At 36.0% G+C, this 27,816-nt stretch overlaps 1 protein-coding gene across 5 annotated transcripts in view; it reads left to right on the top strand.

The window, feature by feature from the left end:
* aPKC (protein kinase C iota type) overlaps window positions 1-27,816 on the top strand; it is an 850,264-nt gene that overhangs the window by 280,363 nt on the left and 542,085 nt on the right. The window lies entirely within an intron of this gene.

The following is a 27,816-nucleotide window of genomic DNA, read 5'->3' on the forward strand; positions in this document are numbered from 1 at the left end:
TACTATCACAATCAACTCCTCTGAACGACCGAACATTAGTTGTGCTAGATTGTTATTTTCTGTCTACTAAAACATGATCAGTTTGAATATGTGTTTTTCCATCTAATGAAGTCCAAGTATATTTATGAATTTCGCGATGTTGGAATTTTGAATCTTCACGATAAGGTTTCTGGATATTACACAGTTCACGAATCTAACGCCGTTATCACAATCTTCCTTATGCAAACATTTATTCCCTATAATCGGTTTGAAAATACCCTCTCGTCCTACCTTCGTATTGAAACCGCCTAACAGAATTTTCATATGATATTGCAGAAGATGATCAAATACCCGTTCTATTCTTTCGTAAAAACTGTATTTTTTTTAAATCGCCATCCTTATTTTATGTTGGGGCATGTGCATTTAAAACAATAATATTACACCACCGACCCTTAAGGGAAGTAAAAGAAAATCTATAATTAACAAATTCAACCTATGTAATTGCCTATTGTAAACGGAAAGCCCTGTTTCTGGTAATTTTTAATTTGTTCCCCGTAAAAGCACGTAAAATTTCCCGACTTGACTCCTCCATTTCCTTCTCATCTAACTTCCTGATATCCCACTAGGTCCAACCTCTATTTCTAAACTCATTTTTTACAAATTTTAACGCGCCTGTCCTATAGGAACTTCTTATATTTCTTGTTCCAGATCTCATGTCGATTTTACTTTGCTGAGTTCGTGCCAAGTTATCAGTTCTGATCAGAGGATTCTGCGAACTTATCTGAACAATCCTTTTTTTTTTTACAGGGTGAGGTTGTTAGCCTCATACCAAATTCTCAAGCTGGATTATCACCCCTTGTATGTCCGCGACTGGTTACTCAGTATATTCGCAGCTAACCTCTATATCCCAGGGGCCTTCTCCTCGATCCACAACCTGAGGACGCGCCGTGCCCTGGTGAGAGGAAGACCACATTTTATGGAAATTAATACAGCTATATTTCAGAAATACAAAAGGTAAATGATTATCCGAACACTGCTTTAAAACACACAGGAACAATCAATATGCTCAGATATATGGATGCATATTAAGACTGTGAAAGCTTCGATGCCGTAAAAATCGTAAATTGGATACTAGTGTCAGTGTAGTATTACATAAATGCATCGTACGTTTGACTATCCGAACTATTCTTGCTGTATCACATTGTTCCGTTTCATAGATATATAACTTTATAATATTTTTGTGATTATACTCTTTACCTGTTCTCTGCCAATAGCAACTGTATGAATTCATAATACAAAACTGAAATACAGAAGAATAAAATAGAAAACAATAATGTGATCGCAGGGCATCTTATGTAAAGGGCGCTTGTATTCTTCACAGGTTCTGTACAACCAGTCAGTATTTGAATTTATTACACAAAGCTCGTATACAGGATAACTAAAACCACTTATCTATAATGTGATGTTTCGTAGGGCGCCTTATGTAAAGGGCGCACTGTACCTTTCACGGGTTCTTCGCAACCAGTAACTATGTGTATTTATTGTACAGAACTGTGCTATACAGATGAGTAAATAAAATCGTTTATCTTCGATGTGGTCTCGGAAGGGCGCCTAATGTAAAGGGCGCACTGCACCTTTCACGGGTCCTTTACCAATAAAACTGTAAGAATTTATTACTAAAAACTTGTACTTTTATTTATACTGTGATATTTCGGAGGGCGCACCGGGACACGTCCCGGTGTCCCGGTGGGCCAGCACGGGCCTGTTGGAGCCTTGTTCTCCTTTTATGCTCAATAGATATTTGATACAAATACTGTAAAATCGATTATTTCAGTTGAACTTTACTTTTATTTATTAGAATACCCTTTTCTTACTCAGACATTGTTTCATTTTTATTAATAGTACTGGACACATATATGCTGATTGAATTTAGTGATTACATTACGTTTTACAGAAAAGAACAGGATAGGCGTAAAACTAACACCTTCTAAATTGGGTTTTCACATCAATATAGTCTAAACCAGGGTTTCTCAACCTAGGGGTCGCGAGAGGGTTTCATGGGGGTCGTGAAGATAAGCGGAAGAGAGAAATACAGGGTGTTTCAAAACAACACCGACAACGTTTGGGAGGTTATTCCTGACACCAAGATAAGACAAAAAGTATAGACCAACCTGGATGCACAAATGCTTCCTTTCGGAGTTATAGGCTGCCGAAAACATGAAAAAAAAATGAACTTTAAAGGTGCATAGCTTCAAAACTATGGGACCTACCGTAGTTGGATCTAGACTTCACTTAGGAACTAATATATGCTCTATCCAAAAATTCATGTTTCAGAATCCTAAAGTAATCACGCAACAATTTTTATAGAGGGAGTTTGGCTACAGACATTACTCACCAACTACCTCTATAAAAACTGTTGCGGAAGTACTGCAAGATTATGAAACCTGGATATTTGGATAGGACACATACTAGCTCCTAAGTGAAGTCTTGACCCGACTACGGTAGGTTCCATAGCTTCGGAGCTATGGGCCTTCATAATTCTTTTTTTTTTTCATTTTTTCGGGAGCCTATAACTCCGAAAGGATGCATTTGTGCACCTAGGTTGGTCTATACTTTTTTCTTATGTTGGTGTCAGAAGTCATCTTCCAAACGTTGTCGGTGTTGTTTTGAAACATCTTGTATAATTAGAATCTAATACCGGAAAATATTTAAAAATATTATTTTGAATTTCATTCTGATAGGCAGTGGCGTATTTACGATTTTGTTTCGGGAGGGGCTTTGCTAACTTTCGGGGGGGGGGGGCTTTGCCTGAAAATGTGAAAATTCTGCAAGATATTTCATATACTTTACTATAGTAAGTAAGATTTCGGGGAGGGCTTAAGCCCGGAAGCCCCCCCCCTTAAATACGCCACTGCTGATAGGTATATTTTTATTTTTATACATACTGTTAAGAACAACAAAAAAATAAGTCTACTAAACATTTTCAACAGATGCAGAGTTGTTTAAAAATCAATTTAGATGGAGATACAATACGAAACTAATGCGAACTACATATTGAAATATCAGAAAAATACAAGTGCAACAAAACTTGCATGTTGATATGCAATTAAAATTGAAAGCTAATGAGATACCTGAGCATGGTGTGATTTCACTAGTGTGGTAATATCTGGTTAAATTAAAAATCCCACACAAGCTTATTACAAACCAGAAATGGTAGCGGGGTCGCTGGCAAGAGGATGTGATAAAATGAGGGTCGTGATAGGAACTAGGTTGGAAACCACTGTTCTAAACTAAGCACATCTAATTTAAGTACAATCACATTTTAAAAAAGTTGTAGTCGCCGTTTATTTATTTAAGTATAATTTTATCGTAACTCTTTTTACAATTTCCGTGTAAAAAGTTTAAAATGAAGAGTTTTTGAGGGTACGTGTAAGTAACACCATTGAATGTGGAAATCCATAGCTTACACATAATGACCTTAATTACTTTCCCATGGATCCAGGTTATGTGGAGTTATGAAGAGATGATATAAGATTAGTGAAAGAAATATAAATATTAATATAATCTACACGGTGTGGAAAGAAATACAGTAGAACCTACCTTAATATACTGTTCAACGATATTTATGTAGTGTGAGAATCTACCAACGCGTCGCTAGAAAAAACAAGCATCTACTTGTAAAATTACAAAGGGTACAGAGACACAATTGGGCTATCATCATATGCAGCAAGTTATAACATATTTGAAAGTGTGTTGGTATCTCCGATGAAAACTGATCTTCCCAATTCTGATGGGCGACAGTGTATATGGAAGCGATCGACAGACTGTGATTCACTACAGTTCCACCACCCTTCAGCGAAATATGGCTGCGTAATTGACATAGTATTGGGTGAAATTTGGAAAGGTGGTCGTTTTAATAACCATATTTTTTTTGCGATAGTCACAGTAGTGCTGCTATACACCGATACATAGCAAGTTGAATTGGTTCTCTTATCTGAAATGGCCTTATTGTAGAGACCTGCACGGGGCGGGCTCGGCCCGAAGCCCGGCCCGGCCCGAGGGCTGGGCTTGGACGTGCCTACTCTGTTATTTCTTTGGGCCGGGCCGGGCTTGGGCGGGCCGACACTGATTTCTCTTCAGGTCGGGCCGGGTTGGGGCCGATTAATTGCAATTCTTTAATAATTATTGACTTTCGTTAAACGATAATTAGAATAAAGGCAAACGTTGAAGCAGTGTGCCCGTGAACAATGTTACAATATGAAACTTTTAAAACTTATCGGGCTCGGACCAGGTTTGGGCCAAGAACTTTTTAAAAAATTATCGGGCCGGACCGGGCTCGGGCCGAAAATCTCCAAACTTTTTCGGACCTGGGCTGGGCCGGGCCTAGGTACATTCGAGCTGGATTGGGCTCGGGCCGAAAAATTCGGCCCGTGCATGTCTCTACCTTATTGTCGCTAGATGCCACGTAATTAGACAAAATTGAGCACCCACTGGAACTTGGGAGTTCAAATTTTGCCATAACCGTTTAATTCCTGAATATGAATCCATAGAAAGTGTTTTGTATCTCCTATAACTAAAATTGCACAAACAGACAACACTTACTTGAATCACGCTGGCAAGCCAGCTGTCACAGAATGTCATCGACGACTATGCCACGTAGGGATGAAACCTGGCGTGCTGTGAAAAGGGGCTCAACCAGTGCTAACTTCAGCATCAGGAATAATTCTCTCTGTGCACTGGTTAAAATCTCATGTTTCGGGTATCAATGTGTAATACAGATTTAAGTAGTGTTGGAAAATTTCATGAAAAGTTTAAACTTGAAAAGTTCGCGCGAAAGTTCGGCTCATTTTTTTAAATTGTCCATTTAAAAAATCCCTGTAAAATTACAAACATTTTGGTATATAACATGGCTATATTAAAAATCGAAGTAAATTTATTTTAGTTTTTTTCTCTTTCTAATAATACATAATTTTCACATTTTTTCAAAAGACGTTGCGGAGCGTTACAACTATGTATTTGAAATTTAAAGCCTATATCATAAAACAGTATGTTTTAGGCAGAAACCTTCAATTTTACATGCTGACAACCGAAAACAAATTTGACTTGCACAAACAAGTTTATATTATAAACTCACGCATTACCAATACAAAATTAATCATTTTATTTAATATTTTTTTCTTTGTGGAAAGCACTGATTCAGTTAGAATAATGTGTTTTACGTGTTTATCCATATCATGTATAATGTCAATGTGTGTCAGTCCGTCTTGTATCTTATGGTGCAAATAACTATACTGTATAACACATAGCTTGCTCACAGTCATCACACTATGTTCAGAATAAGTAATTATATAAAAATGAGTGTCGCTAATTAGTAAATAAAAGAAAGCGAAAGTTCGGGAAAAGTTGCTTATGAAAAGTTCGGAAACGAACTTTCGAAAATGAAAGTTCGCCTGAAAAGTTCGCTCATTTACATCTCTAGATTTAAGCTTGTAGATGAGATGTAGATCCTGTATATTGCTATATTGGTAACACCTCGAGAGAATACTTTCTACCAAGTTAGATACTGTAATCGAAAATAGTAATATAGAGGAGGTGAATACTTTTAAGCTGTAACAAATCAGAACGAAGTTAACGAGAAAGCTAAATGTATATAATGTGTATTGAGGGTAGGAAATGGTAGCTGCTACTCTCTATAGAGAATCTTCGTATCTTCGCAGAGCTCCCTTGCGTATCGTTAACATACACACGGGACACCTGTATTCGATTCACAGTGGGAGCTCATGTGACGTGGATTCAATGTCAAGTTGTAGTTGTGTGTGTCTCATTTTATAAATGCATAATCTTGTTTGTTCTACAGAGTTTTGAAGCTGACTCATAAGGATGAATTAGAACTGAGAAATATTAAGATATTATATTATAGTTTTAAATATTTTAAATTTATATATATATATATATATATATATATATATATATATATATATATATATATATATATATATATATATATATATTAAAATACATTTTAAGACGAGACAAATAAAAATAATGATGTTTTGAGTAGTTATAAGCAAATTTTATTACTTCTTTTTTTTTGGAAGCTTTCAAACCAAACAGTTTGTAACTTGGTAGTAAAAAAGAAAACGGAAAATTAGAACTAATTTTATTTAGATTAAATTTTGAATAAATAATATTTATAGTTATAACTGAAGAGATGATTAACCACGAATAGACTTTTGTTAGAGAACAATAGATTAGTAATAAAATCTTTAAAAGAAAAATAGATAAAAAATAAGACAAAAAAATTAATACTTCAGTGGTATTTTCAGTATATTTTACTATTTTTTTTTAAGTTACACTACATAATATGGAGCGATAATTTTCAAAGCAGTGTTGGTTGAAAATAAATGGTGCAAAAAGAAAGGAAGTAAGAAATAAAAAAGAAAAAAGAACAAATAGGTGACTAAAGGAAAGTAGATGATCCAGAACTCCCAATTTGTGTTTGGTATTATATCATGATTCAACCAGCTAGCACGGTCAGGCGGCCTAAGATCGCGATCGGAAGACCTATCTGACACGGGTTCGAATCACCCTGAAGGCATAGATGTTGTGCGTTTCTCAGTAGCTTCAAGGGAAGAAACATGAGACGTAAAACTCCAAAATGCAGTACAATAGTACAGATTGTAAAGTTAAAGTGTTTAGGAAGGATGGGATTAGGAATGGTATCGAGACGAGACTTAATCCAGTCTTCAGTCGAAAAAAAGATGTTGGTCTCACCTCTACTCGAAAATCACCATCTCGGTCTCGTTTCGACAGTCTCGAAATAAATTTATATGAAATTAAATATGCTGAAATAATATATTATTACAGCATTTTCTTTATATTCATATACCATATGTTTTCTTTATTGCTTTTTTAGTTCATTCTTGACTATAGAACTGTTGCAGGCGAGTGGTATCCAGAGCGAAGAAGCGAAGCAAGTTTCAACTCGCCTCGCTTATCGGCGTGGCCGTTGTTTGTTGATGTGAGCAGTATTCGGCTGTCTAGAATGGAGCTCGAAAGGGAACATTTTCGGGCAATGATCCTTTACGATTTCAAAAGTGGTTTGAACGAGACACAAAGCCTTGACCGCTTGCAGGGGGCATTTGGGAACGTTATTCCTTCCCGTTCTACAATTTTTTTGTGGTTTGGTGAATTTAGAAGAGGCCGGACATCGCTTAAAGATAAAGAGAGAGCTGGACGTTCGGCAACAGCTGTGTCAGATGAAAACATTGCCGCTGTGGAACAAATAATTCGAGAAAATCCTCGAACAACTTTCAAGGACATTGAATCTACAGTGAACATTGGATCGCCAGCAGTGACAAAAATTCTTCATGATCATCTTCGACTCAGGAATGTTTCATCTCGTTGGGTGCCTCTTACTTTGACTGAACAGCAGAAGCGCATGCGTGTGGAATGGTGTGAACAAATGCTTGCAAGATATGATGGAGGCAATTCTCGACGCGTCTCTGACATTGTTACTGGTAATGAGACTTTGATCTATCAATTTGACCCTGAAAATAAACGCCAGTCTACAGTTTGGATCTTTCCAGACGAAAATCCACCCACGAAAGTGAAGCGACCGCGAAGTGTGGGGAAGAAGATGGTCGCAACTTTCTTCTCCAAATGTGGCCATGTTGCGACTGCTCCACTTGAAGAACAAAGGACTGTTACTGCTCAGTGGTACACCACTGTTTGCCTAACAAAAGTGTTCCAGAGGCTTCGGGAACGGCGTCCAAGAACTGGATTGCGTGGGATCCTGCTTCGTCATGACAACGCGTCCGCACACACGGCCAACATCACAATTTCGTTTTTAGAATCTACGGAGGTCAAACTTATGACTCATCCGCCGTATAGCCCTGACCTGGCCCCGTGTGATTTTTTCTGTTCCCGAGGATCAAAGATCGCATGCGTGGGAAGAGATTTTGCAGCCCTGAAGAAGCTGTAGTGGCTTAAGAGAATGAACTTTCAACACTAGAAGAAAAAGACTGGCAACACTGCTTCCAAAAGTGGTTTTCGAGGATGCAAAAGTATGTACAGTGTAATGTTGAATACTTTGAGAAAATGTAAGTGTTAAATTGATTTTAAGTATGAGAGTTATTTCACATCTCAAAACTTTCGTAGTGACCCTCGTATCAAGCCCTAAATGTAACCCGAATTCAGATGTTACATGTAAGCAATAGATTTTGTAGTAAATATACTCGATATCGAAAAGGGATATTAAACTTTAATTTATCAACTGCAATACTTTACTTCGTGTTCTGCTGAATATCGCATGCTCCCTTTCAAGAACAATCGTTCCACTATCTTATATCGTCGTATGAGAACCAGATGAACGTAACTCCATTTTCGTAGGTTTACAGGAGAGAGGAGGGAAAAAGTTGTTTGTTTCAAACAAATTTTGTTTTAATAAGGTGCATAGCAGACAAATCAATGACAAAGTCAACTCTAATAACACCAAGTTGGGCTTTCAGAATTATGTTCTCCCATGATCCAAGCAAACAAAAATTCCATTCTTGGAGTCACGTTCCTTCCTTTGGTTCTCAAATGACGATCATGCAATTAATTTTGATTTTAGAAATATAATTTCAGTGACTTTTGTTAATATTCGAGACAAAGCTTTCGTGATTATGTTTAGAATCGTCTCGATATCATCTTGAAATACAAGTGTCTTTTTCGGTGTCGTCTGGGTAGGTCGCGATATGTTAAGTCTTGTCTTAATATTTATTAATATTAATCTTGATCTCGTTTCAAAGTTTGCGAGACGAGACAAGACTTAGTCTACGCTAGAATGGGAAATAGCGCTCAGAATGCATATTATTAAATGCAAGGCTTAGCGGAGAACAACCTTTTGTGCAGTTTTCGTTAAGCGGTGTTTCGAAAATGAAACATGTACCTGCACAGCAAACTTCCCATATTTAATGAATTCAGAAGAGAGAGTACAAAATAGATTACCGCCTTCTACTTTGAAATGGTCGGTTGGGTATTCTCTTAACTCTCTGGGATTGCATATACTCTTGATTTTGGCATCTTGGAATAAGCACAACCAGTCTTGCCTGCCTTTTAACACAAAGTGAGGAAACAAAGAAATCTTTCTGAGCGGAAGGTGCGGAAAGAGGAGGAATTCGAACTTTCCATTGTTACGTGTAAAGGCAATTGGCAGTTGATTTTCATTGTTTGTGGCATCGATAATAGCCTTTGTTCATAATTTTTTCTTTGGCACAAAATATATTATTTTTTTTTCTTTCTTCTACACATACATAAGGTTCTGGAATGAAAAGCATTAAGCATTATGCTTTATACTTTATTTATGTAAATTATGCTTTATTATGCTTATGAGATTAGCAAATCTGGATATGTAAAGTGGTCAAACTCACAGATATGGTACCAACCATAGGTGAAAAAATGCTTTTATGTTTTTACTGCTTTTTATGCTTTATGGTTACCCTAGTAGTATCTCTGGTGATACAGAGGGATCGTGATTTGCCACATGACGTAACTGTTGTCAGGAACAGCATCATGCTTGTGGGTTTTCTCTGGATTCTCCTGTTTCCTCCTACACCCTCATTCCACAAATTCTTCTAATAGTTCACTTTTATTAATAATGTGTTCTACCTTATAATAGGGACGTAAAACTAGGACTTCCATTTCATTTCAATAATGCCGATTGATTAATATGACACATGATAGGGCTGTCTAGAGCTTGTCTTCTGGTGCGGCGGCGGTAATCCTTCGTTTCCTTAAACTACAGCCTGAGTTTAAGAACATCACCATTGAATTTTGTTAACCTGCATTAGGCAAGGTGACCAGACTTCCCGTTTTAGCCGGGACAGTCCCTTATTTTCAACCATTGTCCCGTTTTTTTTTCTGATTGTCAAACGGGACGCTTAAATGTCCCGTTTTTAAGCAAACATGATCCAGGTGTTCTGTAATTATTATTCAAAATATAAATGGTCAATGTTAATTCTACACTCTTCCGTACCAACACTCATTGTGAAGGTTCAGCCGTGCCTAGAACTTCTGAATATTCAAATGAGAATTGAGTGTTCTGTGGATGAAATGGGAATTGAGTGGGAATTCTGAGTGTTGAAGTAGTTAAAAGTATTGTTGGGTAGTACTTAAGTTAGAAACGCTGTGTTATCATTCTTAGTTGTGTATTTTGTAAATTAAAAACACTGCTGAGTCCCAAAATGCAATGTGGAAGTCACCCCCCACCCAACCCCCGTCCCCGATTCGTATGCGTCCCGTTTTTAAAAATGTAAGTTCTGGTCACCTCACATTTTAATGGTTATAATTGGCATTAGGACAATTATAATGAGTTTTCGAAAATTTCTACAATATAATTAACGTTTAGCGAAGAAGAAAAAATGTCCAAAGATGACACATAGCAATCAATAAATCTCATTGAGCTGAACAAAATTATGAGTGCAAATTCTTATGCGTAGTTTTCGAGAAACCCGAGAAAAAAGAAATTGTCATGGCGCTAAAAATTATGTCGTTTGTTGCGAATGTGATACAGTTGATAGTCTTTATTTTGCTGGAATAGGTTTATTTATTTATTGTATGTAAAAAAAAAAATGTGCACTGTTAAGCAACAAATTGTATCACTTGTTTGATTTCGTTTAACACTGACATACACAAAACTGACAGTCACGCAATACTACTAGTAAAGATTGGAGTAATTTTGGGCACTGGCGTCTTTGGTATGTAAAATTTGGGGGGGGGGAGACATCAAAGAAAGTGATTTAAATGGTAGTACCTAGCCCAACCTGTTTATTATCTTCGATTCCATTTGTTACCTTTTTGCTTATCTTCCCCGACCCCCTGAAACATATCAAGAACTCTGTTATAATGGCTTCACAGCCTGAATATTATATTCCACATAAATATAATTATTATTTGTATATTATTCTGTAGTTAGTAAATAAATTAATTAAAATAGAATATTAAATATTTTGTACTTCAAAATATGAGGCACGCGCCCCCCTCGTCCCTCCCGCCAGAGACACCCGTGATTTTCAGTGTGACTGTAAAAGTTAATGTAAAGGATGCGACATTTTGTTTATAGAACATCGTATTTTGATCCAAAGAATCAATATGCATCATTCGTTGAATACGTTGCGAAACGCCTTACATATTACAATAACATTTGGAATTGAAATAGAAAAGATCTCTCTCTCTCTCTCTCTCTCTCTCTCTCTCTCTCTCTCTCTCTCTCTCTATATATATATATATATATATATATATATATATATATATATATATATATATATATATATATATATATATACAGGGTGGGCCATTTTAATTAATCCACGGAAATATCTGAAAAATGATAAAACATAGAAGAAATTTTTGAAGTACACGTTATATATTGCTAAGGGGGAAAACCAATTCCGCCAAAAGTACCCCTCTCTGCCCCCCGTAAATGGGGGTAACGGGGGGTAACTTTGAAATGTCAAATGGGAACATGGGTCGAGTAATACCTCGTTCGAAAGGTCGTAGAAAACTAAGTAATGCTGTACCAAAAGATGTTTCATATTGTGCACCAGTTTCAAAATGGCCGCCATGGTATGGTTCGGAAACTCCAGTACCCGTAGTATGAAAACCATGGAAGGTAAATGAATGGGACGAAATTGAAATACGTAAATATCATAGGGCATATCGAATGATGTAATCCCTGTGATCCCAGTGGCCTCCCTGAAGGGGTCTTGTTGGCTAACTTCAAAATTTCAATGTCCGACCGGACAACAGTTCGGGCGTACGCTTGAAATACCCAATGCTGTTTGGAAGGCAGACTTCATGCATAGAGAATTGGTGCACTAAGTTAACGCGGATGGCCACAGTTACATTTTGATTAACTATTAGCATTCATGTCATATTGTGAGCTTGAGTGACGAAACGGTGTGTACGTATATCCCCGAAATGCTTTCTGAATAACCAGCACGCATTGCATAAAAGTTTCTCTTTTTTTAGTCACTACAGCGTCATCCTTACAAACAAATGTTTCAACCACACCCTACCTATTTATAAGGTTAGCCTTAATTTACGAATTAAAGTAGAGTTCTCGTTTGAACTTTCACTTTACTTTCCACCCCACTCACATACAGAGCGCAGGGAGAGATTATTTTGCAGGACTTGGATTTCTCTCTATACATTATGGCAATTTTACTCTAATATCTTTTATCTCTGTTGTATTATTCTCGAGCCTTGGAACGCCTCCGTGGTTTTCCTATTTAATTTTCGTTATTTTCATTTATGTCTAACCGTATTCATACTATGGGCATTAGACGTTTTCTTAGACACAGTCACCATGTCTTTGCGATCATTTTGAAAACGGTGTCTCATGTCGGAAATTTTCTTACAGAAGCTGTTTGATATTAATTTGTCTATGTAACGTGATGTTACTCGCTTCAAGCTGCTATTTGAAATTTTCAAGTTGGCCCCGGATACCTTTCAGTTGGCCCTTGGACTCACCCCGACAACACCTCTCGATGTGCCTTACGTCAGTTAGCTACTCCAGTTTTTCTTTTGTTGATTTATCTCCAATCGCTTTCATACTACGGGTACTAAACCTTTTCTCTGACACGGATACTATGTTTCGGCGGCCTTTTGAAAACACTGCCATTTCACATCAATCGTTTTCTCCTGCAATATGTTAGATTTTGCAAGATTTATCGAACGAGGTACTACTCGACTCATGTTACTATTTGAAATTTTGAAGTTAGCCCCCAAGACCCCTTTAGGGAGGCCACTGGGATCACAGGGACCACACCGTTCGATATGCCCTATGATATTTACGTATTTCAATTTTGTTCCATTCATTTACCTTCCATGGTTTTCACACTACGGGTACTGGAGTTTCCGAACCATATTATGGCGGCTATTTTGAAACCGGTGCACAATATGGAACATCTTTTGGTACAACGTTACTTAGTTTTCCAAGACCTTTCGAACGAGGTATTACTCGACCCATGTTCCCATTTGACATTTCAAAGTTACCCCCCGTTACCCCCATTTAGAGGGGGCGGGGAGGGGTACTTTTGGCGGAATTGGTTTTCCCCCTTAGCAATATATAACGTGTACTTCAAAAATTTCTTCTATGTTTTATCATTTTTCAGATATTTCCGTGGATTAATTAAAATGGCCCACCCTGTATATATATATATATATATATATATATATATATATATATATATATATATATATATATATAAAGTGACCCAAAAGTAGCTATACAGTTCCGTAATGATCAGCTTACTGCATTTTATATAATTTCTTATTGTTATCCATAGTTTCTTTATTATTTGTTCTTAATGTCTTTTTACGTATATCTTAAGCTCGGAACAGCCGAAGCAAATAATCCTATAAGCTAGAATATTATACTTGATCAATACAGGGGACTATACCCACTTTTGGGCCACCCTGTATATGGAGTTTTCTCAACACACAAGGTTTAAAGGACAATACGCCGAAGTCAATTTGGCTAATCGCTTTTTAGCATCACCCTGCGACATAGAACCACACTACTACTAGGTGTATTTTTCCATCCATATTCACGTGTTACAACATGGCACAAGATAGTGGTTGCATATAAGTTGTGCGATCATGAATACTACTCTCTGAAAACATGCAATATCTTCATTTCTTGTCTCATAAAGATATATTAAAACAGAAGAGAAAAGGAAATTGACATGTTTTTTCTTTAACGAAACAAGTTGTATTTTTACAAGTGTCGATAATAATCCAGTAGTACTCGTAATTTATGAATACACATTAATGTTGTGTTTAAGCATGAACTTCTGTTGCCTTATTGCCTATCATTGCGTGTTCTCTCTGCCCTCGCCTTCCATCTTACATTTTTACTGTTATTACAATGATCTTGAGTGGTAGTAAATGTTATATGCGTAGGTTGCGTCATTGCCACACTCGAGATGAGTGTGAACATTTCCAACGGAATGTTAACACAATGTTAATATTTATGTAAACCAATTTGCGTGTTATCGATTTGATTGTGGAGGGTCATGTATTCGATAAACTTTGTTGATGAGGTATTCTTGTTGTTTGGTTTCGATAGGACCTGGACCAGTAAACGTGTGCTCTGATACTGCAGTCTTACGTGTGACGTAGAGTTTATGAAAGCAATACACTTTCATTGGCGGGTTTAAAAATAAGGCTTTGTTTTTATTACATCCTGCACAGCATCGTTCGCAGAACTAAAACGAGATATAAGTTTTACGATACCTTGTTTTGTTTTTTTTATACAGGATAAAACCATATATTTAGTTGCTTACATATATATATGTATGTCTGGTTTCGTAAACATTCATGTTTATAGAGCCATATACGGTAGTTTCCGTATGTTTGTTTATTTAAAATTATTTCTACATATAATTTTTGTGTATTGTGCATTTATTATTGCATTGTTAAGGTTGATGGCCATGTTTTCGACTCGGCTACCCAGCTCAGTATGCAGTTTGAGATGGTTATCATTGCTTATTCATTATATAACAGTTTATTTATTGTATAACGACTTAGTTAAGTCTAGTGACATTTTCTCATTTTAAGCATTGAAATATACCGTTTGAAAATTTGTACATTAGATTCAAGATATATAGAGGACACATTGACAGAGTTAGAATTAGCGCAAACAATGAACACACACTTAAAAAAATAATTAGGTGTTAATATTTTAATATTACTAATCGATGTACTGTTAACGATGTTGAATACCGGTGCCATCTTTGTTTTATAGTCCATTGATTTATATGGGAACTTATTTTTCTGTTCTCTTTTAAATGAACTGAGACTTTAAAACTTTGATTCTATAAATTAAATTTGTGGAAATTAAATTTTATGATGTGTAATTTTAATATTTACATTTAATTTAGGAAATATTAAAATTTATTCAAGGCGTGATCAAAAATTACGGTGAATGTAGTTGCACAGTGCCATTAAAATTTATACAAGATTTGATCAAAAAGTACGCTAAATGTAGTTGCACAGTGCCATTAAAATTTATACAAGGTATGATCAAAAAGTACGGTGAATGTAGTTGCACAGTGCCATTAAAATTTATACAAGATTTGATCAAAAAGTACGGTGAATGTAGTTGCACAGTGCCATTAAAATTTATACAAGGTATGATCAAAAAGTACGGTGAATGTAGTTACACAATGCCACCTATCGATGTTTTATCCACTTAATTAGTAAGTCCGGTAGCCTAAACCTTTGGTGCATTCAGTGTAGAGTTTGAACGAGTTGTGACAATTGGCTTCCAGATGCAGAAGAGTGAGGACGTGTTAAGAGTGTCGCGCGCCAGCATTAAGTTTTGTTCTAAGCTGCAAAAAATGCCAAAGAAGCTCACGAAATGTCAAAATCAGTGTATAGTGATGAAGTTGTAGCATTGAAGACTGTTTACAAGTGGTATGAGCGATTCAAAAGCGGCAAGGAGTCAGTTGAAAACAAGCAAGATCGAGACGTCCTTGGACGTCAAAAACAGATGAAGACGTGCAATAAGTGATACAAATGATTTGTTCGAACAGGCGAATGACTATTCGAGAGTTTTCCGAAGAACTAAACATCTCATACGAGTCCGTGAAATGCATTTTAACCATCGATTAAATGGGCCAATGACTTCCTCCTCCATCGAAAACGTACTGTGTCACACACTGCTTTTGATCCGCGAATTTTTGACCGAAAAAAATATTCCTGTCTGTTCACATTCGCTGTTCTCTCAAGATATAGCACCATGCGATTTCTGGCTCCTTCCAAAAATTAAAACCGGAAAACGTTTTGACACCATTCCTAACATATAGAGGGCCATGACAGAGCAGCTGAACCCTCTTCCGAAAGAAGCCTTCCAGAAATGTTTCCGGTCATGGATTCAACGTTGGGATAAATGCATTGCTAGCCAAAAACAGTACTTTGAAGGAAATTAAATCAAATTCTATGTAGCTTATTACTTTGTAATAAAGTTATTCACACTATTTTGTGAGTACACCTCGTATATAATGCGAATCCATTTTGAAAAAAAGGAAGGGATATTAGATGTGAAGAAGAAATCAGGAAGACTACATCGTTAAATTCGAGTTTATTTCAAAGGAAACAGAAAAATAATTCCTAGTTTAAATCAATAGACTTAAAAAATAAATACAACGTAAGTACCGTTAAGGTAAACTTCAAAACTTTTAAGTATCGTAACATAAAAATTTTATACATAATAAAAATTGTAACGTTAATAACTAATACTTACAATGTGGTATGAAAGTTGAATTTGTTGTTCTTGTTGGTCGTATAGTAATTGGTGTTGCAGTGTACTAAAAAGAACATTAGCACATTCTTATTATGAAAGATGATGATGTGTGCACGACTCCTTGTTTCCCGTTAAAAAAAAAAAAAAAAAAAAAAAAAGCGAAAAGAAGGAAATCTCAAAAGGTTTAACCTGCAAGGAGGAAGAAATAAAGAGTTAATAATTTCCATCCTGTAGAGTAGCATTTCTCAAACTCTGGTCCGTGGGGTTTGCCCTTGTGGTCTCTTAAGTTGAGAACGAGTCCGGTAAAGAGAGAAAATTATAAACTTGAAGTAAAATGGGTATCACACGCACACACTATAGTTCATAATCTGAAACAAATAATAATTTCATAAGGTAAAGATTATATATTCTAATAAATTTGTTTAAGTATTATTATATTTTTGGTAGCCTTTATGTATTTAAAATTTCTTCTATTTCTACAATATTATTAACATTTAAGGGTGGGACGTAAATGTCCAAAAATGACAAATATAACATCGTAGATCTCAATGATCTGAATAAATTAATGAATGTAAATGCTTATGCTCAATTTTCGTCAAAATCACTAAAAACTGATAGTTTTCGTGAGAGACGACAATCCAGCGTTCCCGAATTAACTATGTGTTGAATCAAAGGTTAAGTTTAAACTTCGTTTTGTTCAGCTTGGAATAACTGCGATAGGAATGGATGTGCGTACACATGTCCCTCAAGTCCGTTATGTAGTCATTCAAAGCTCCGCGCTACGGATGACAAGATTCTTAGATTGGCTCTATGGGAGTTTACACAGTCTCGCGGAGACATACACGCGTGTAGGATTCTCCGCGAGTCCCCACTCGCGATACTCCCTACGGAAGGCATATAGAGCCATTAAGCAAATGGGTACTTACAAGGGGTAAAAGTGTGGGGGTTCGCGACTTCCATGAAATATTTGTGGCGTCCCCCCACGTCATAATAATGTTACAATGGGCAAAGATAGGCAAGGGGGACGGCGTGACGTCATGCGTCCCCCTACTTTTCCAGACCCACTTTTACCCCTGGTACTTACACAGTCTCGCGTAACACGGCGTGCGTAGCGGCCGCTTAAAAATTTAAGAAGCGAGATGGATAGTAACAAAAGCAAAATGGAAATTGATCCAGAAAGACTTATTACGGAGATTTAATTAAGGCCATGCTAATGAGATCCTTCTTGTGAAGAATGCAAAAACGTGACATTCGTGCACAGGTATGGAACAAGATATGTGAAATAATTTAGTCTTTCTCTCAGAATGTGGAAAGTAAAACCGACAAAAATTGGGGGAGTAATGTATCTGTATTTTTTATAGTCTAACAAATCAGACTTCAGGCGCAATGACCCTGGTTTGTAGCTAGTTTCTGTAATATCACATCTTCATTAAGAAAAGAGGCACCATTGTCGTTATTTTTTTTTCATAGAAAATTTTGCTTTATGTTATAAAATAAAAAGTTTTATGTACTTCAACATATTCTATATGCTTTAAGTTTTATGTATAGTGCCATGTAACATAGATCAGTGAAATTTTATTATATCATAAGTTTCTTTAAAATGATTTTGTGCTACTAAGTACCCAAAAAGACTATTCAACCTTAATTACGAAAACCCGTAATGTCAATATTATAGTTTTACACACAATTTACAAATGATTTTGGGTAAACTGAAGTAAACTCATCACCTTGTTTTCTTCCAGTTAAAAAAAAAAAAAGTAAATAAATAAAAATTCTCTTTGAGTTATTAAGGGATGAATGTGAAACCGTCTATTTTTCTGTATTCTTCGTTAACTCTTACAGAGATAATAAGCAGGCACTACTGACTGAGAAGAATCTTGTATATAATCATGTAACCCATAGCACATAGCTATGGATGACTAAGCATATACATGTAGCGCGGAGCTCCGGATAACTATGTACTAGGCCTAACTAATTTTTCATGGGCAGTAATGTTAGGGTGCTTGATTTGTTTATTATTATTATTATTATTATTATTATTATTATTATTATTATTGTATAGTTTTACAGCGAATAAGTCATGGAACATGCGTAATTTGAATCTCAACGTGCCTGCAATTTTAAGTATAGTGAGATTTACTCGTTTTTTACTGTAATTTCTATCTATATACTCTGCATCCAAAATGTGATTGATTTTTGTATGTTTCCGATTAAATATAACTTTAAATAAGTGTAAAATGTGTCCTAGAATATATATAAAGAATTAAAAAAAACTTCAAAAGTAGGAACAAATATTTAGTTTAAAACATTATGCCAAATAAAAGCAAGAAAAATTAGTTCTTTTAGAATCAAATATTTTCATGTGTGTGTCCTAAATTTATTCAATAGACCCTCAGTGAAACTTCTGTCTTTTGTTGATCAACTCGCAAGTGGTCGATCGACAGTGCTATATGTGTCATGGTGTGGTGCAAAGTAACTGATAAATCAATACCGGGTTTTGGCACTCGTCAGTCTCATTTCCCGAGTGTACGAAGTGAAAATGTTCAGATCATTCATGTGTTAAAGATGGTAAAATAATTACGACATTTTTTCTTCTTCTTCTTCACTAACCTGAAGAAAGTGTGGAAAAGTTTGTACTACTGCAAACTCATTGGAAAGCTGCATGCGGATTTTACTGCACTGCAGGAAATGATGCACACAATAACAACGATACAAGCAGTTTGAATGCAAATAACTGAATACATTTGATATAATTTATAGGTAATTTTGAAACGAAAACTGGTTAAAATCCAGTACAAGTTAATTCCAACAAGGTTGAAAGAGAGCAACACGCAACTGTTTTTTTTTCGCAAAGAAATTGAACGTAGTTCCAGACCAATCGCATCGTCTCTTTCTCCTCCTGATTTGTACTATAGGGTAGAGTGTTACAGAGTGTTGTTTCCAGTTATTGGTGAAATGGGTTCAGACTTTTATTTACGATATTCAGGATACTTTAATACTAGAGGAAGCCATTGTTTTATATTATAACTCAGGGAGGAAACTTAATCTAGATATATTTTTTTTATAAATAGGAGAATAAAAAAAGAAATAAGCAATAAATAAATAAAATAACCAGCAATTGCTAATGTCAGCTTGATCGCGTGGGTTAATTCATTTATCAAGAAGGGTTGTTCAACGAAACGTTCTATTGGCTTGACGTTAAATATATTTTTATAGTGAAAAGTTCCAATATCTAACTTCATTTGTCTGTGTGTATAGTTGTCTGTTATGTGTATGGAGAAACTGAAGTGAGATTATAATTTTTCCAAAATAAATAATTCTGTTTCAGATTTCGTACAGTCTGTTAAAGTATTAAGGAGAAAGTAACATGTAATCGGTAATTTGAAATCTAAAAGAATAATTACCAAATTGAAATAAAATCTTCGGTTCAACGGCCCTACCCTTTAGGCTAATATAAAGGAGACGATGATTAAAGCAAGTGATTGATGATAGAAGAATTGGTTGAATGAGAAATTGGGAAGAAACGGAAGTACCTCGAGAAAACCCACGGACACGATGTTGTCCACCAGAAAGTTATTTGGCCGGGGATCGAACCAGGGAACCCACTCACCAGAGGTAAGCGCTCTACCACTGAGCCACCGTGCCTTCCCCCAATGATTACGGAAGATTGACGTTATGGGATGTATGAGGAAATTAGATAACTTCAGAAAACCCTCTGGAACTATGTTATCCACCGCACGCTTACATGTTCTGGAATCAAACTAGGCATCTCTTTCACAAGCTGTGAGCAGTCTGTCAGCGAGTTTTAATGCCTGCATAGACAGGTTGACTGGTACCTGCAGCTGAAACCCACATTTATTTTTTTGGATCAAAGATCCATTATATTTCAGTCAAAATTTTTCCAGTAGACCTGGAGAATTACGTATAGTGTATCCGAATCCAAACTATCATTTAACTCAGTATGATGTGCTTATTCCGTAAAAAAAAAAAAAAAAAAAAAAAAAAAAAAAAAAAAAAAAAAAAAAAACTCGATTTAGGGGATGTTCAAAAATGTCATGAGCCCTGATCCAAAAACTAATTATTGGCTAGTCTTTGATGCACTTTTCTGGATCATTCCTAAAATTCTTGACCAAGATCGCAATCTTTTGATCAATTTTTGATCATTCCAAAAATTCTTGTTTTCTTGTTGTTGTTCGTTTACATTTTGATTCTTTTCTTTAAGAATATGGTCTTTTGGAAGATGTTCTGAGTTACGTAGGAATAGATCACTGAGGATAAAAAATATCAAATTATGTGAATACATTTCTTCTCTTCTTATCCGGCAGTACTTTTCCTTTGATTTGGTATATACCATTATTTTTCTTTTGTTCTTAGATACTTATGTATTTGTTACGTAAATCAGCAGAATGCAGAATTGTTAGGAGTCACTACTAATATTTGTGAGACTAAGTATACCGTAGATCACAAATTTTTGCACACAGACAGACAGATAATGCGCTTTATGGAAGACACTCACATAATTATGTTAGGATATCTTACAGATGTTCAGTGTGTCGAACAGTGTACATCTACGTATAATTTTCTTCAGCTGATACTCAACAGTAGATCAGAAATGACTTGGCGATGCAAGTGCTGACCCATTCCTTTCGTAGATGTCGAAGTGTACTTTGGACTTCTCGTAACAATACAGGAAGAAGTAAATTTAGGCAAGTCTTGTAACGTTACTAGCCAGCATGTAAGTGCTTGATTATGTTTCGAGATTTGCCAGTCGAAGAATTCCTAGTTTGGGCATTCAAGATCATCATTGTGGAAATGGTGAAGCCCTATTTAACTACAGGGTATGACTTCTCCACTGTTTGTCACCAACTGTGGTGTGAGGCACAACTGTAACTTGTTCTAAATTCAGTAATAGTACCGTTAACGAAGGAAAAGGCTATACGTGAAGAAACTATTAATTTTTGTCCGGTCTCCAACATAGTTGATTGAACGAGCATGGGTGTTTTCATAACTCTACATATCTATGTTGTTGAAGTTCAGGTGTTCTGAAAGATAATATATTGACTTCTTATGCATATCTAACTGCTGAAACGTCTGTCTTCCTGTGGTGTTACATTGGAGTGCAGAATGCCAAGCGCCAAGTCTTTATCGTTGGAGGGAGTTGCTTATAAGAGCTTCAATTAACTTAATTATGTTTAGAAAGGATTTTTCAATACAATTGTGTGTGAGATGTTGATATCCGGCTCTTAGCGTAGTCTTCGTGGGAGAGTGTGGTGAAGTCTGCCTCGCATGTTCGACGCTCTCTTGTGGTACATCAGACTGTCCCGAACGGTTAAAATTACATAAACAACGTTAACTTTGTCAAATTTCTTACACCATTTAACATTACTGTATTATACTTGGTTGGGTCATTTCAATACTCGCGACTAAACGCTCTTTGTTAATTTACAGTGAAATTTCGAGGAAAGTCAAGAACTGAGAATGCTTTCTCCTGCTCGATTAGCGTCGTTTTTCATTTCATAAAAACGTGGCATTGTCGGTGGCCGCTAACGGAGCTATAACGACAGATGGGATCACATTAATATTTCTTTAAGTGCATTTTTCTTTGTATAAGCATCAAGCACTTACCTCACTATTGATAATGTTTTGCGGACTTTGTAAACACGGTATATATTGAATGTGGCAAAAAATAATAAGACAAGCGTAAGTCCTTAAATTATGTTGAATGCTAAATTATTTTGTTAAGGAAAATTAGAAATTAGGACGTTTTAAAATTACTTCTTAATATTTCAGTCTTTTTTGTCTTCTTAAACCGTTGCCTTATTGCTGTCATGGTGAGAATATTGCTGTTTCCCTCCTAGTTTTTAGGAGAAAAAGTTCAAATGATGATATAAATCTTATCTTGTCTTAGCGGGAAATAGAACTCTTTCGTCAATCGTCTTCGATGACTGTTTGCTGGAAGAAATTGAAATCGTCATGGATGGCAGTTATCATGTTGTCAGCCGCTTTATTTACTTTGGACCATTCTGTCCTTTGTGAAAGCACAGAGGAAATGGTAATCGTCGGAGCATTCGTGATCGAAAGTGCTTCTTCTTGTGTGTCTGCGATCGGAAATGGAGTCAATTTGTGTGAAACTAAGTCAGGTTGCGAATCTTTTCATGAGATTGAGTCTTCCTCTATCGTATACAGAGGAAAGGGAGAAACGTGGGATAAAGGTGCTTCTCTGACAGAATGACCACTTACTTAAGACTTTGGTATCTGCTCTCTTGCCTGAGGTTCTCAAATTCCGAAAGCTGTCAAAGCCATAAATGAAGGTCATAAGAGGAAAACAGTGGTAATTCTAATTTTAAAAACAAGTGAGTTAAGTACAGAAAACAATACTAATATGAACTGAATTGTAGAAAGAGTTTAAGTTAGAAAAAGGAACATGTTAAGTATGCTGTAGTTTCAAATTTGAATTCTTTCCACAGTTCAGTTCACATTCCATTGTTTCTTTATAGTCAGCTCACTTGTTTTTAAAGTAAGGGTTAATTGCTTTCCCACATTCCCTTCTAATTTTGTATTGTAGATTTGTGCTTAGAATCGAATTTTTAGCATAGGAAATGTTTTCCGATATGTTCAGTTTAAGTAGAATTAGCATAAACGATATAGAAGGTTAATCAAGCATATCCGACTCATTTTCTATATACAACGAAAAGCCGTACTTTCACTGCTGGTTGTATTCAGTCTGACCACCTGCATTATGAACTATCCTCCGACATCGCAATTTCCATTCCAGCAAGTTGCATTGTAATACAAATATAGGAATTCCATACCGTTTCCTCCCTGCAAGTTTTTCATGGTCCAGTGAGAACGACATTGTAGACAGCGCTTTAACAATCTAAATGCGCTTAAATTCATTGAGTCAAGATCTATCGAGACTTCGTACGAGAGTATCATGATAAAACTTGAGGATATGGGTGAACGCTCTGTTCATATGGATCCTAAACTGATTCTTGTTGGTTCTCCTTACCCGATTACTAACGAGGGATGTCTCACCGATAATTACGGTTATGATGGTTTCTTGGAAGAAGACAGCATTCGTCTTCACGTTTTTGTTCGCTTGCTAGCTTTCTCTCGTAACCGTATCCGGCGACAATCAGAATTCCCTGCGGGGAACTTTTTCTGCACTGGTGGCAAAACTTGGCACGTACCTTGCTAGAACGTTAGGTTATATACTTGTCCAAATGTTGTTATTGCGTGCGAGGTAACTATAGATCTCATCTATTGCGATAACCGTTTCATTTTAACCCTGTCCAAGTATCTTTTATACAGTTTGCGGTAGATGTTCAGTAGTATGGCGTGGAAAGAGGCTGTGAATCTGTGAAGATTGTGTCCAGCAGTGGACAGCGCCAGATTTAATCTTTGGCCTTGTTAAAGTGATGAATTCTGCTGGCCTACCAATGGACGAATTCCACGTAGTACCTCAGGCGACACTTTCCCTTCTAACCGACTACTTTTGTTGTTGATTATTTTTGCATCGGCCCTATTTCTGTGTGCAAGCTATGTTCACTCCGACGATTAAACATTTTCTCGACACTGTACGGTTGGACAAAATGCGTGCGTGGAAAAGAGCCATGGTACACTTTCAATAAAGGTTCACATTTGACGACAATTCACTGGCACCAATATAACATTCTGACAACTGCGAGGAGTCGATACATCACATTAATAACGACGCTAGTTTCATGCTTTTGGTGCAACTACACAAATGACAGCAGTGTTAGCAAATCGGTTTGGTATAAACTAATGAAGCTTTGTAATTCTTCAGATTGTAATACTATAGTTCTTATCCTGGAGTCGGAACTATGTATAAGTTCAATATCAGTTGTTACCGACTGAACTTTTACTTGAGAAATCAGTAAGTTTTTTAACTTGTAATTGAATGCGTGAAGAGTAAACCGTCGATATTGTACTCAGTGTAATGTGTTAACAGTTTTTTTTTTTTCGGGGGATAAAATGCATTTAATTCTTAGACTTAAGGTAGCTATTAGTTCTGGAATTTTGGGGGAAGTACGTATTTTTTAAGGTGACTTTGACACTATTCTGAGTTCTGTCTAAAGTTTTTTTTTTTTTTTTTTTTTTTTTTTTTTAGTTCTACTACTTTAATACAATCCATAAATACATTGATAAATATTGAAAATATTTTTGGAAAATATAACGATAATCGGGACGAATACAGGACTTGTACACTTCGTAGTTCAGAATTCGAGTACATATTAATGAGATCTGAGCCTTACAGACCTAGAGGCATACACGAAACGTTAATATGTTTGTGAGTTCTAGATCCGGCAAAGTAACAGATTCTTTAAAACAAAAGGGCACATCTAACTTGGACACTTATCACAGTCGTTCACCATTAAACACAAACGTTAATATTTAAACATGAAATCACACAATAAAGGTAAAATTAACTTTTATATAACAAAAGGTATAGAATGATTAATGTGTGACTACGTAGCTAGTGTGCGTGGTTCCGGTTTCAAGTCTCGATGAAGAATGTGCTTACGATACAATACAAGCATGTTTGATAATGTTTTTCCGCACTTTGTATGTTCTGGAACATCTATATCACTAAATTATTAAGCATGGAATGATGATGAGAAACGAATGAATTGTGAAATGAAGAAAGTGGAAGGAAACTGAAAAACCCCGAGAAATCCCACGAACACGACATACTTGAAATAACAATACAATAGGGGTGAATTAAGAGCATTGTGTATATATATATTCTGCTCTCTCTCGCCAGTTTTACTTTCTACACTTCAAATTTATTTAGGATACCATCGATTTTTATTTTATGAGAATCCAATTAAAGCATAAAAGGTGAAGTCGGTTTTTTTAAAAAAAGCAACCCTTGCCCTTTGATTATCGTGTGGCATGTTCGAAAAGAAGGGCTGGGTAGAAGGAGGCGTGGTCTTTTGTTTTTAAGCACCTCCTGAGTACGTAACTGGGTGGATCCAGGACACTTATTTCCGGCTGAGAAATTAGCGTGACGCTTTCGTGAAGAAGATAACCAAAGTTAATTTTCATATAAGCGAAACGTGATGTGGCATCTAGATGCTATTATTGGAGCAATTTCCTGAGATACCACTGTTACTTCACGCACACTGACATCTAATGAGGAATAGCTGAGCGTTAAGAATTAAGAGTTGCTTGTAAGAAAACATCAACTGATTTGATACCCACTAATTCAGATGAAAGACCTGTGTACAATGATACAGATAGATTTCATCACGCAATCGAGGATCTATCGTAATTATTAAATTTGTTGAAGTTCCCTTTAAGTACTGTGAAACATTTCCGTGCGGTTTATTATTATTTAAAAAATAAAATAAAATAAGAAGTTCGTAAATTTCAGTTTCTGAAGTTTTAGACAAGATGTGGACAGGAATTTTATTTTTTCGTTTGAAGTTGGAATAAGTTTTACTGTTATTTCAGTTTATCAATGTATAGAACACTGTTTTTTTTTTTTTTAATTTACAGTGTATTGTTATCCTTAGATTTAATATGCATGGTTTAATTAGATGATGAGCAGAAATAACATGAAATTTGGATGTATATAGTACTGTCCATTTTTTCTATGAGTGTTAAGTTTGCTTACTGTATTCGGTTCATGATACACATGTCAAACATACAGTGATCATTTCATTCCATAGTGAAACTTTTCGTATCTCAATAATTGTGTTCATCTGTGATTTGATATACTAACCAGATTCGTAAATATTTAAAGGAACTAGGAATGGCCAATTCCGGAATTTTTCGTTCCGGAATCTGGAAAGTAAAATCGGAAAAATTCCGATGTCGGAAAAAATTTCGGAATTCGGAAAATTCCGACATCGGAAAAATTCCGAAACTCAAAAAAGTCCCGGAATTTTCTAAATTCCGAATTTTTCTGAATTCTAGAATTTTATAAATTCCGGAATTTTTCGAATTTCTGAATTTTTCCGAAATACGGAAAGTGAAATTTCCGATTCTGGAAAATTTTGGCCATCCCTAAAATGAACAGGAAAGTTTTTCTCTGCAACACGAGGTTACGAAGGGCAGGATCTACTATTAACGTGGGCTCTGAACCACAACTGGAGCTTGAATTCAGTATAGTTGATAAATTCACACACCAGCATGCAAGATCAAACATCACAGTGTAAGCCTTGACTTACACTGTCGAGAGACCTGAATTACAAGAACACGCCTCCAGCTCCGGTCTTTGAATGATGATCAGAGAATCAACTTTATCAATAAATGCAGGATATCAACAATCAGACAACTGGGTTTCAGCAAGATTATGCATATCTGTCCGTATCAAGCCTTAATTGTATAAATTTCTTCTGTGAATGTGGCATGAATCGTCATTGTATTTCTATCAAGTAGTGCAAATTTCTTGTCCTGTTTCTTGAAAATGAAAACCATGAGCAACAGACATCGATCGATCTAAGGGAAGCACTCCAACATTGAAATACAAACTATGATATAACGTGATTTTAATTCTTTTCATGAGAAAGTTTGGTTTCAAAATTTCATAAATAGAAATAAGATGTAATACATTACAGAACTTCGAGATCCATGCTACATAATTAGTACATTTCCAGTCTTATATGTTGTACTTTAGAAAGTGAATCCTGGAATTTGAAAAAAATAAATAAATAAAAGTCGCTTCCCACCCTATCATATTAGGTTTATGCATGTATTTCCCTGATTTTCGACAAGTGAAACACGTTAGTCTATTAAACATACATATATACAGAGGGTTGATTAATTCGTGTCTCAATTTCATTTGTTCACTGTGCAAAAGTGGTAGGAGGTAAAGCCGTGCAATTTCGTATAACTTTAGGTGAAGGACATAAGTTTTGTTTCGCCATAGAAGCATGTCACTTGTACTAAAGATTGAAGAGATGTAGGGTCAAAGGTCAAGTTTCGATTTTTTCCGTATGAGGCTGCAATGGTAATTTCTGAAAGAGCCTGAAAAGACGTAAATCGAAGTGATAACAAAGAAAAAGCTATATGGTATGATTCCACCTCGCAAGCCGACCAAATATTCGTCAATTAAGTGTCAAGGTCAGAGGTCACGGTCAGATCAAGGTCACAGGTCACCTTGAGAACCCATTTGAATACACAGGAAACAACGCAATTTCCGTATTTCATCATGCCAAATGGGTATCAAGGTGACCTGTGACCTTGATCTGACTGTGTCTCTAACCTTGATTTATTTTCTCTCTCTCTCTCTCTCTCTCTCTCTCTCTCTCTATATATATATATATATATATATATATATATATATATATATATATAAAATATCGTTCGAATACAACCTTCTTCCATCTTTGAGGTAAATTACGGATTCTTCACTGGGAGAATTCCTCAACTTCTGAGGCAATCCACTCCTCAAGCCAATTATTCACTTCTTCATAAGAATTCAAGCACTCTTCCGAAAATCCGAGCTGCATCGAACGAAGGATGCGGTAGTCTGAAGGGGCTATATCTGGTAGTTACGCGGAGTGGGATAAAACATC

The sequence above is a fragment of the Thermobia domestica genome, chromosome 13 (assembly GCF_964235325.1).
Source record: "Thermobia domestica chromosome 13, izTheDome1.hap1.1, whole genome shotgun sequence".
In the NCBI taxonomy this organism is placed as follows: Eukaryota; Metazoa; Arthropoda; class Insecta; order Zygentoma; family Lepismatidae; genus Thermobia; species Thermobia domestica.